Source organism: Crocuta crocuta, unplaced genomic scaffold, assembly GCF_008692635.1.
Source record: "Crocuta crocuta isolate KB4526 unplaced genomic scaffold, BGI_CrCroc_1.0 scaffold87, whole genome shotgun sequence".
NCBI lineage: Eukaryota > Metazoa > Chordata > Mammalia > Carnivora > Hyaenidae > Crocuta > Crocuta crocuta.
The window spans coordinates 5,032,244-5,043,717 of NW_027532166.1; the positions used below are offsets into that span (position 1 = coordinate 5,032,244).

At 38.8% G+C, this 11,474-nt stretch overlaps 1 long non-coding RNA gene and 1 pseudogene across 1 annotated transcript in view; both read left to right on the forward strand.

Annotated features, from left to right (window-relative positions):
• Positions 1–11,474, forward strand: part of LOC144241949 (uncharacterized) — a 54,953-nt gene that overhangs the window by 27,750 nt on the left and 15,729 nt on the right. The gene's annotated exons all lie outside the window — the stretch shown is intronic.
• Positions 10–2,490, forward strand: LOC144241998 (small ribosomal subunit protein uS2 pseudogene; annotated as a pseudogene).

Consider the following 11,474-nt stretch of genomic DNA (forward strand, 5'->3'; position numbering starts at 1 on the left):
AAATAAATGATGTGGGGGTAGGTGAAATGGTTTATGAATGCCCAAATCTTATTCTCTTGAACATGTGTTTTTGTTTGAAGAAAGAGTTGATTAGTTTGTGTTTAAATGAAGGCAAAAAAACACTCTAATAGAAGAAAATCAAATGATGTATAGATATCCCCTCTCCAATCACATGTGTGGCATTGATAAACTGTGGCTGTTGGTCTTTCCTTCCTTTGCTATCTTCTCATCTTCTCAGCTGCTATTATTTGAGAAGACTTAAGCCCAGGCCTAATGCTGAATCATTTCTGGCTGGTGCTATGTGTAAGGGGTTTGGAAATAAGTCACATACCCAGACCCAAGTGTTAGGACCCAAGTTACTACATCCAGGCTCCCGTGTTGGCCACAGATTCTTCCCTTTCACCCTGGTCTGGGATAACTGCTACCCAGAACTAACCCGGGTACATGTGTGGCCCCACAAAGTTCTTTCTATGTTGGCCCTTCCCTGTATGTTGGTCCAAATACCAGAGGTGAACTATTACCCTGGTTTCATCTCCTAAATTCTTACTTCTTTCCTGCCTAGAACTCTGCTTCTCCTTCTAGCACTAGATTTCATCCATCCTTATCTCTTCTCCCCGTGAGCTGAGGTTTTCTGATGCTAAGTCAAGGAATGATTATGTCTTGGGACAGGACACATTTGTCTGATTGGATCCTCATGTTGATTCCTGTTGATTTAATTCAGTGTCTCTCAACAGGAGTGGAAATACCCCTGAGGGATGTATTGGAAACTCAGGGGGGCATTTTTTATTGCCACAATTATTGGGAGGGGCACTAAGTGGCATTTAGTGAGAGGGAACCAAGGATGCTATTATGCACTTGTGTGCAGCACAGATACCTTAACGAGAAATGTTGTGTGTCCCATGTAACCTTCAAAAGTCACATTGGACATTTGTGTGCAAAAACCTGTTTATAATTGTCTGATGTGGAATTCAGTCCCATTTTACTTGGAAACACAAGTTACTTTTGCATAGTTTTAATATACATGGAATTTTCCATACGTGCCCTCTAAGCTTTTTTAAAGGAAGAGAAGACTGTACTCTGTTTGGTTCAGAACTTTACCAGCAGTAGTTATAATTTCAGAAAAGCATCTCACTGACAGTGACATCATTCTGGGTATTTGAGTTGCCAGCACACCTGTCACTGTGATCTCAAAGCAATGGATTACTTCATTCTATCTTCTAGTTAGTCATCCCCAAGCATTAATATATTCCAATACATACTAAAATTTTATTACCAAATATGCCTCTTCTAACAGTATTTTTCTTTATTTTTATAGTTAGGATATTTAAAATATGTGCATAGGTGGTTTATTATCTGTGAATTTCTTCTCATAGTAGTAAATCAGACTTAACAAAACATTCATTTAAAATTAGGTCATTGGCTTTCTGCGCTACCCAGGGAGGGGTCTATATGGCATTGTTTCACGTTCCTGTCGTAACTTAAAGGGAAACTTTCACAGTGTCTGGAACCCTCAATGTCGTGCAAATGAAGGAATAGGATACCCTCAAATTCCTTGTGGCAGGAACCCACTTAGGTGGCACCAACCTTGTGTTGCTGTTCCAAATGGAACAGTACATCTACAAAAGGAAAAGTGATGGTATCTACATCATAAATCTGAAGAGAACTGAGAGAAGCTTCTGTTGGCAGCTCAAGCAATTGTTGCCACTAGAAACCTGGCTCATGTCAGTGTCATATCATCCAGGATTACGGCCAGCAAGCTGTGCTGGAGTTTGCTGCTGCTGTTGCTGGAGCCATTCCTATTGCTGGCTGCTTCACTCCTAGAATCTTCACTAACCAAAGCCAGGCAGCCTTCTTGGAGCTGAGTTTTCTGGTAATCAGAACTGATCCAAGGGCTGACCACCAGCCTCTCACAGAGGTGTCTTATGTTAACCTGCCTACCATTGTTCTGTGTAACACAGACTGTCCTCTGTGCTATGTGGACATTGCCATCCCTTGCAACAAGGGAGCTCACTCAGTGGGTCTGATGTTGATGCTGACTGGGGAGTTCTGCACATGTGCGACACTGTTTCCCATGAACATCCATGAAAGGTCATGCCTGATGTCTACTTATGCAGTGATCCTGAAGAGATTGGAAAGGAAGAACAAGCTGCTGCTAAAAAGGCTGTGTGACCAAGGAGGAATTTCAGGGTGAATGGACTGCTCCAGTTCCGGAGTTTATTACTACTCAACTTGAAGTCAAGACTGGTCTGAGGGCATGCAGGTGTCCTCTGTCCCTATTCAGCAGTTCCCTACTGAAGACTGGGCACTCAGCCTACCACTGAAGACTGGTCTGCAGCTCCCACTGCTCAGGCCACTGAATGGATAAGAACAGCCAGAGTGGTCTTAAAGCTGGTCTTCCACAAAAGCAAACAAAATAGAAATAATGTTGATGGAATATAAACAGTTTCTTTAAAAAACAACTAGCTCATTGGGCCTAATAAGATTAAGAACCCTTGATGTAAGTGAATACTGTGGCACAGAAGGCAAGGAAAGACTGAAGATGAGGTCAGTGCTTTCCCAGGGGAAGGCTGTGGCTGCCTATCAAGGGGTCTCATGGGTAGTATCCCCTTGACCACCTTCCAAATTGTATCATTTATCCTCATCAGGATCTCAGAAGTTTTCAGAATTCAAGGTCACTTGAATTAACCATNGTAAACAGTTTCTTTAAAAAACAACTAGCTCATTGGGCCTAATCAGATTAAGAACCCTTGACGTAAGTGAATACTGTGGCACTGTCTATTGAAGGCAAGGAAAGACTGAAGATGAGGTCAGTGCTTTCCCAGGGGAAGGCTGTGGCTGCCTATCAAGGGGTCTCATGGGTAGTATCCCCTTGACCACCTTCCAAATTGTATCATTTATCCTCATCAGGATCTCAGAAGTTTTCAGAATTCAAGGTCACTTGAATTAACCATGAGGTTACTCAATAGTCAACTTACAAATTTACCATGGGAGACCTATCTTCTTATGTCCAGTCCCCAGGAACAAAATGAACATGAATGCTGAACAAAGAATGCGGAGAGTATTGAAGAAAGATCAGAAGAGACACTCGTCCCACAGTAGAGCATACTTTTCTGGCAGCCATGAAGGGCAGGGTCTTTCCTCTGCACAGTGCTTGGGTTTTCATTTTCTGTAGCCCAAGTTGATTACTTCTGCTTCTGTCCACACCCCCATCCACCTTCACCCAGTCTTCCTCTAGGCAATGTACAATTCAATTGATTAAATATCCTCTACTAAATGACATTCACATTCTGGATCTGCCTTCCTCTGATTACACCAAATCACCTACTTTGATTGGAGCTTTGTGAGGTCCATGTATTTTACAGTCTCTTGTTTTACTCCCACAGATGACTAATCATATCCCCATTGTCTGTGAATTTTACTAGTTCAACTCAGAAGGTGACCTTATGTACCTGATCTCCAATTTCATGAAGAGGCAGACTTCCTACTGTTGCATCCATATCATGATGTCAGAAATGAGGGCTGAGGCTTTCTTAGACTCTTTTCCTTCTCTGTACTAGTCGCTCTAGCTGGGATAGTTTTTCTGACTTGAATAGTCTTGCCTCACTCCAGCTTCCCAATGACTCCTCTGCCTCCAGCCACCCTGGGTGAAAAAGTTCTATAATAGATCAAGCTGGAGGCCACCCAAATTATGATAGTAACTGATTACGGGTCAGAAGAAATAATACAGGCATCAGGGTATTTTGGGTTTTTTGGATTTGGGCTTATGGTTTGTTACTTTTGAATATAGAGTGAATTGTACTTACATAAACTGGTCAGATGGAATGATAAGCTGACTAACTGAACAGTTTATTTAATTATGAGATAGTATATGTGAAATAGATAAACAGTGATTCCCGAAGAATATTAATGAAATATGGTTAATTCAAAACCTATATGAACATGGTTCAGAAAAGAAGAGTTCAGGGAAGCATTCTTGCCCCTCTGCACCTTTCATTATTGTATTACAGACTGAAATAATGTTTCCTTCAGTTTTTCATCTCAATCACCAAACCCTGTCAGTCCCTATTAGTGTTCTCTGTACTCTTTGACTTCCTAGAGTTGAAACTTTTACTATTATATTTGCATCAGTAAGAACCTCACTTTATTTATTTATTTAAATTCAAGTTAGTTAACATACAGTGTAATACTGGTTTTAGGAGGAGAACCCAGTGATTCATCACTTACTTATAAAATACAATGCTCATTCCAACAAGTTCCCTTCTTAATGTATATCACCCATTTAACCCATCTGCCCCCCTCCCCTCCAGCAACCCTCAGTTTGTTCTCTGTATTTAAAAATATCTTATGGTTGGCCTTCCTCTCTGTTTTTGTCTTATTTTTCCTTCCTTTACCCTATGTTCATCTGCTGTGTTTCTTAAATTCCACATATGAGTGAAGTCGTATGATATTTATCTTTCTGACTTATTTCACCTATCATAATATATTCTAGTTCCATCCATGTTGTTACAAATGGCAAGATTTCATTCTTTTTGATCACCAAATAACATTACATTATATGTATAATATATATAATGTAGATGTATATTATACACACTCACAACACACACACACACACACACACACACACACACACACCATATCTTTATCCATTCATCAGTCAATGGACATTGGGCTCTTTCTGTAATTTTGCTAGTGTCAGTAGTGCTGCTGTAAACATGGGGGTGCATGTGCCCCTTCGAATCAGCATTTGTGTATCCTTTGAAAAAATACCTAGTAGTGCAATTGCTGGGTCATAGGGTAGCTCTATTTTTAACTTTTTGAGGAACCTCCATTTGCAGAGTTTCTGTACCAATTTGCATTCCCACCAACAGTGCAAAAGTGTTCCCTTTTCTCCACAGCCTCACCAAAATCTGGTTTCCTGAGTTGTTTATTTTAGTCCTTCTGACAGGTGTGAGATGATATCTCATTGTGGTTTTTATTTGTATTTCTCTGATGATGAGTGATATTGAGCATCTTTTCATGTGTCTGTTAGCCACTTGGATGTCTTCTTTGGAAAAGTGTCTATTCATGTCTTCTGCCTATTTCTTCTCTGAACTGTTTTTTGGTTGTTGAGTTTGACAAGTTCTTTATAGATTTTGGATACTATCCCTTTATATGACATGTCATTTGCAAATATCTTCTCCCATTCCATCAGTTGCCTTTTAGTTTTGTTGATTGTTTCCTTCACTGTGCAGAAGCTTTTTATCTTGATGAGGTCCCAGCAATTCATTTTTGCATTTATTCCCCTTGCCTCTGGAGACATAGGTAGTAAGAAGTTGCTGCGGCCAAGGTCAAAGAGGTTGCTGCCTGTTTTCTCCTGTAGGATTTTGAAGGTTTCTTGTCTCACATTTAGATTTTTCATCCATTTTGAGTTTATCTTTGTGTATGGTGTAAGAGAGTGGTCCAGGTTCTTCTGCCCTTTGCTCTCCAGTTCTCCTGGCACCAAATTTGCTGAAGGGACTGTCTTTTTTTCCATTGGATACTTTTTTCTGCTTTGTCAAAGATTAGTTGGCCATACATTTTGGGGACCATTTCTGGGTTCTCTGATCTGTTAAATTGATCTATGTGTCCGTTTTTGCACCATTACCATACTGTCTTGATGATTATTGCATTGTAATACAGCTTTAAGTCTGGAATTGTGATGCCTTCAGCTTTTATTTTCAACATTACTTTGGCTATCTGGGGTCTTTTCTGGTTCCATATGAATTTTACAATAGTTTGTTCTAGCTCTGTGAAGAATGCTGGTGTTATTTTGGTAGGAATTACATTGAATGTGTAGATTGCTTTGGGTAGTATTGACATTTTAACAGTATTTGTTCTTTCAATCCATAAGCATGTATATTTTTCCATTGGGGGGGTCTTCTTCAATTTCTTTCATAAGCTTTCTATAGTTTTCAGCATACAGATCTTTTACCTCTTTGGTTAGCTTTATTCCTAGGTATGTCATGATTTTTAGTGAAATTGTAAATAGGATCAATTTCTTGATTTCTTTTTCTGCTGCTTCACTCTTGGTGTATAGAAATGCAACTGATTTCCATACATTGATTTTATATCCTGAATTCGTTGAATTCACAATCAGTTCTAGCAATTTTTTGGTGGAGTCTTTTGGGTTTTCCATGTAGAGTATCATGTCATCTGCAAAGAGTGAAAATTTGACAATTTCTTTGTCAATTTGTATGCCTTTTACTTCTTTTTGTTGTCTGATTGCTGAGACTAAGACTTCCAGTGCTATGTTGAACAACAGTGGTGAGAGTATACACCTCTGTTGTGTTCCTGACCTTAATGTCATTGAGAATGATATTAGCTGTGGGCCTTTCATATATGCCCTTTATGATATTGAAGTATATTCCTTCTATCCCTACTTTCTTCAGGGGAAAGAAAAGATGCTGTATTTTGTCAGATGCTTTTCCTGCATCTATTGACAGGATCCTGTAGTTCTTACCCTTTCTTTTCTTAATGTGGTGTATCATGTTGATTGATTTGCAAATGCTGAACCAGGCCTGCAGCCCAAGAATAAAACTCACTTGATCATGGTGAGAAATTCCTTTAATGTACTATTGAATTCAGTTTCCTAATATATCGTTGAAAATTTGCATCCAAGTTCATCAGGGATATTGGCCTATAATTCTCCTTTTTAAAAAGTGTGATTTTGTCTGGTTTTGTAATCAAAGTAGTGCTGCCTTCATAGAATGAGTTTGGAAGCTTTCCTTCCATTTTTATTTTCTGGAACAGTTTGAGAAGAATAGGCATTAACTCTTCTTTAAATGTCTGGTAGAATTCCCCTGGGAAGCCATTTGGCCCAGGACTCTTGTTTGTTGGGAGATTTTTGATAACTGATTCCATTTCTTTGTTGGTTAGAGGCCTGTTCAAACTTTCTATTTCTTTCTGTTTCAGTTTTGGTAGTATGTGAGTCTCAACAATTTGCCCATTTCTTTCAGATTGCCTAGTTTGTTGGCATGTAATTTTTCTTCTTTTTAATAGTTTATTGTCAAGTTGGTTTCCAATAACACCCAGTGCTCATCCCCACAAGTGTAATTTTTCATAGTATTCTCTTATAATTGTATTTCTTTGGTGTTGGTTGTGATCTTTCCTCTTTCATTTGTGATTTTATCTATTTGGGTTTTCTTCCTTTTCTTTCATTAAGTTTGTTGATTGAGTATAAAGAAGCCTTCCTCACCAAATCAAGAATTTATGTTAGTGTATTTCTGTAGGGCTTTAATTTAATGCCATCCTTTCTTCTCCATTAGAAGATGATGACAGTAAATATAGCACAAGCTCATAATTTTCTCTAAGAGTTTTTAAATATAGAATGGCCGTTAAACTGAAATTTAAGTGTAAGAAATATCTGAAATTGTACCACATTTATTCATTCATTTAATTATTCATTATTCATTACATGAACATTTATTAAGCATCCATCATATGGCAGACACTGTATTAGGAATTAGAGATAGCAAGATNCTTATTCATTCATTTAATTATTCATTACATGAACATTTATTAAGCATCCATCATATGGCAGACACTGTATTAGGAATTAGAAATAGCAAGATAGCAAGTCATGGCTCCAATTTTCTCAAGGAGTTCCACAGTTTAAAAAAAGGAGAGACAGATATGTAAAAATAAAATTTCAATTCAGTGTAATGGGTATTACTATGGAAGTTTGATTAAAGCTCAGTGATAGCACAAAAAAACTAAAGGACCAACTCTACCTAAGAAGAAAGGTTATGGAAAGTAGCCTCCACAGAGGAAGATAGTTATACTGAGTTTTGAAAGAGAAGTAGTATTTTCCCATTAGACACAGAAAAGAGGGATATTTCAGACAGATAGAAGAGCATGTGTTGACGTACACAGGCAAGTAATGCAACTTCTGGTTATGGAAACAGTTTGATGGGTCAGGTGCCTAAGACAAGACCTCATAAAGATTAAACTGGAAGGGCTAGACCCTAAATGGTCTTGAATGTGCCCTGACAAGGGGTTTGGATTTCATTTATGTGGTAGTGGGCAGTAATTGATGGGTGCTAAACAGGGAAGTTACACAATCATATCTGTATTAGGTAAGATCACACTGGATTCTGTGTGGATGGATATGAGGTAAGACTGGAGGTAAGAAGTATAACTGAAATAGCTGGCTGGCTGGCCACTGAAGACTCATGATTCAGTCATTCAAGATTGTACATATAGACTGTATGCTGGGAAGCCTTTACTTCACAAGGTTCGACATATCCCAGCTCTCTCCAAGTGGATCCATGTTTTGGCTAAAAGAATGTGAGTTAAAGTGTGTAGGTCATTCTGAGCCAGGGAGGTTAAGTGAACCTACCCTATAGTTTTCACTTTCACAGAAAACCTGAAGGCCTCATGTTGAAAATGGTTTTATCACAAGATGGAAGGAACTTGGTTGCCTGAGTCAGAAAAGGGGTGCCCAGGAGAGCTACTCAGCCAATTACATTTACATTGAACTTCACATGAGTAAAAAATAATTTTGTGTGGATTAAGCCTCAGAGATCTAAATATCATTTTTTTAAAAATGTGTTGGATTACCCTGACTAATGCAGGAAGAGTATTAGGAGATGTTTGTGATACTTGAGATAAAATAGAGATTTTGGATGATATATGCTGAAGTGTAGGAGCCCTTAAAGAAGATTAAGTGGAAGATGGAAGAAAGAAGGATAATAATATATAGATAATATTAAGAAGACAGAAGGAGATAGGATCCAGAGCATAGGAAGCAGTAGCTCCTTCAACAGGAGAAGGGAGGGAGCGATACCTCTTTCTTTAAAACAGAAGAAAAACACAGCTATAGGTAAGCAGTAAGAAACTGCCTGGTAGTGACATTTTCTCTAAGTAGTAGGAGGTAAAGACATCCGCTGAGAAAGTGATAGTATGATAGTAACGGTTTCGAGGAGGAAGTAAAATATTAATAATAATTTCTGTGAAGAACAGGAGAGAGCTGTGCAGAGATATTTAACAAGTGAAAGACACCAGCCCACGTGGTTGAATGAATTTTCTTCAGCCCAGGTCATCATTCTGGATGTAGAGGTCAAAAAGGTGGATTTAAGGATTAATCCAAGATTAAAGGATTGCAAAGTAGGTGCAATGCAAAACAAAGGAATGGTGGAAATGACCCAGTAAATTAGGGTGGGTTTCAGTACTGTTTCCAAGGACCCAACAATAATTCAGTGGTTCACATCTGGGTACAATGGAGTAAACATATTCCACACAGATTTCAGGTTTAAAAAAAAAAACCTGGATAGAAGATATATGGAAGCTTTTTCAAGGACTCTGAAAATTAAATAGCAGCTTGCAATTGAGGGAAAGGACTAGAATTTGAAGTACCATCAACTCATGGTGAGTTTACTATTTTTTCTTCCAATATATTAGGTTAACTGTAAGCAACACAAAACTTGAAGGTGGGCATCTGCACAGACAGTGCTCCAGGAGAAGCTGTCTATTTCTGACTCAAAGAGCAGGGAAGTCTCCTAATTCTAAGATGGGGAAAACCCCTACCCCTTATCTTTTCTTCATTCTTTCATACCCCACCCTCTAAGAAATCCCATGATGGCAGTGGCAGTGGCAGCAACTGTAGTGACATCTGGCCTGCAGGATTCTAAAATGCTGGAGGAGGGGAACCTTCCTCTCTGATCAGAGGAGCTATGATTCTCAGAGAGTTAGACAACCCCTCCCCCATTATTTTTTATCTTCTCTGTGTTGTCCTACTGATTAGCCCTGAACATCATTGTAATTGCAAAGTGTGCAACAGAGTGGATAAATATAACCCCAATTCTGGTTGGAGAACTCCAGGTAAAAAAGAAAGTACTGAAGAGGTTTATTACAATAGGGAGGATATTGGAAAAGTATTTCCATAAAGTTGCTTATGAACTTCTGAGCTCATTTCCAAGTATACACACATGGATCTAACCATAAACAGCATGCCAGAGACTGTAAGAACTAATCTACAGAATGAACCACTTCCAGGGTCCCAAACTATCCACTGGGTGGTGCACATAAAAGACAGATCTGAGTAGTACTGAAAAATCTTTGCAATTAGACATTTGAAGCCACAGAAAGCTGGTTGGAATATGTACCTGTGAGGAGCCTGCAATTAAGTCCTCCATTAAGAGCAACCTTGGGCTTCACGTAGCCCCAGTTCCAGGAAAAGCTTCAGCTAAAGCCACCCTCGGACCACCCTCGGATCAGCCAATCTAAAGAAATGTGTAACATTCCTGTGGTCTGAGTCAGGGTTGGGAACTGCAGGTAGTTACTCTATACAAACTAGCCAATCACTCACCACTTGCCTAAACCCCACGTAGGCCCTTTGAGCTCACCTCATAATTGGTCATTTTCAAAGGATTCTCAAAGGTCATTATTGGGTCCCGCCAAAAGTAATGGACACCTCACAGATACTGAATGGTCAAAACTGTTACCATGGATGCTGTACAATTATGATTGGTGCTTTTGTGATGATACTATACGTACAACGTGTGCACTGTAACACCCCCATCCCTTACCCCATAAAAACCCTGCTTGCTATTGTTCGGGGCTTCACCTTGCTGCTGCTGCACCAGTAGACGGGTGAGCCCCTGCTCGAGCTTGTAATAAAGACCCTTATGTACTTGCATCAGTGTCAGCTCCTTGGAGGTCTCTGGGGACTCGCGATTCGGGCACAACACCTGAACCTAGCTGGATTGTTTCTGTTAAAACAAAACAAATACCTAGGATCTCATAATATAATATTCAAAATGTCAAAGATACAATCCAAAAATAGTCAATACATAAAGAACTAGGAATATCTCAACCCTGTGTGGTAAAAGATAATCAGTATATGCCACTGCCAAGGTGACACATATTATCTGATAGTGAAAGCGGCTATTATAAAAATATTCCAAAAAGTAAAGGCAAACACTCTTAAATATAAAAAGCTAAAAAGTCTCAGCAAATAAGTTAAAGATATAAAGAAGAAACAAAGGGTAATTTTAGAATTAAAAAACACAAAAATGAAAAACAAAAATGGGCCCAACATCAGAAGAAATATGGCAGAGGAAAGTATAAGTAAACTTGAAGACAGATCATTAGAATTTACCCAAAGTGAATGAGAGAGGAGAAAGATTTTTTTTAAGAATAGAACTTCACACACCTGTGAAATGTTAACAAAAGATCTAGCATTGATGTCATCAGAGTCCCACCAGGAAGGATAAAAGTGCAGTGTGGAAAAAGTATTTGAAGAAACGATGCCTAAAAAATTCCCAAATTTTGTCAAAGGCATAAGTCTACAAACTCAAGGAGTTCAGCAAACCTCAACAGGACAAACCCAAAGAAATCTGTGCCCAGACACATCATTAGCAAACTTAAAAGCTAATCACAAAAACACTTGAAAGTGCCCAGAGGAAAAGGACTTATTGTTAATAGACAAATAGTAATTTGAATTCTTGTTTGAG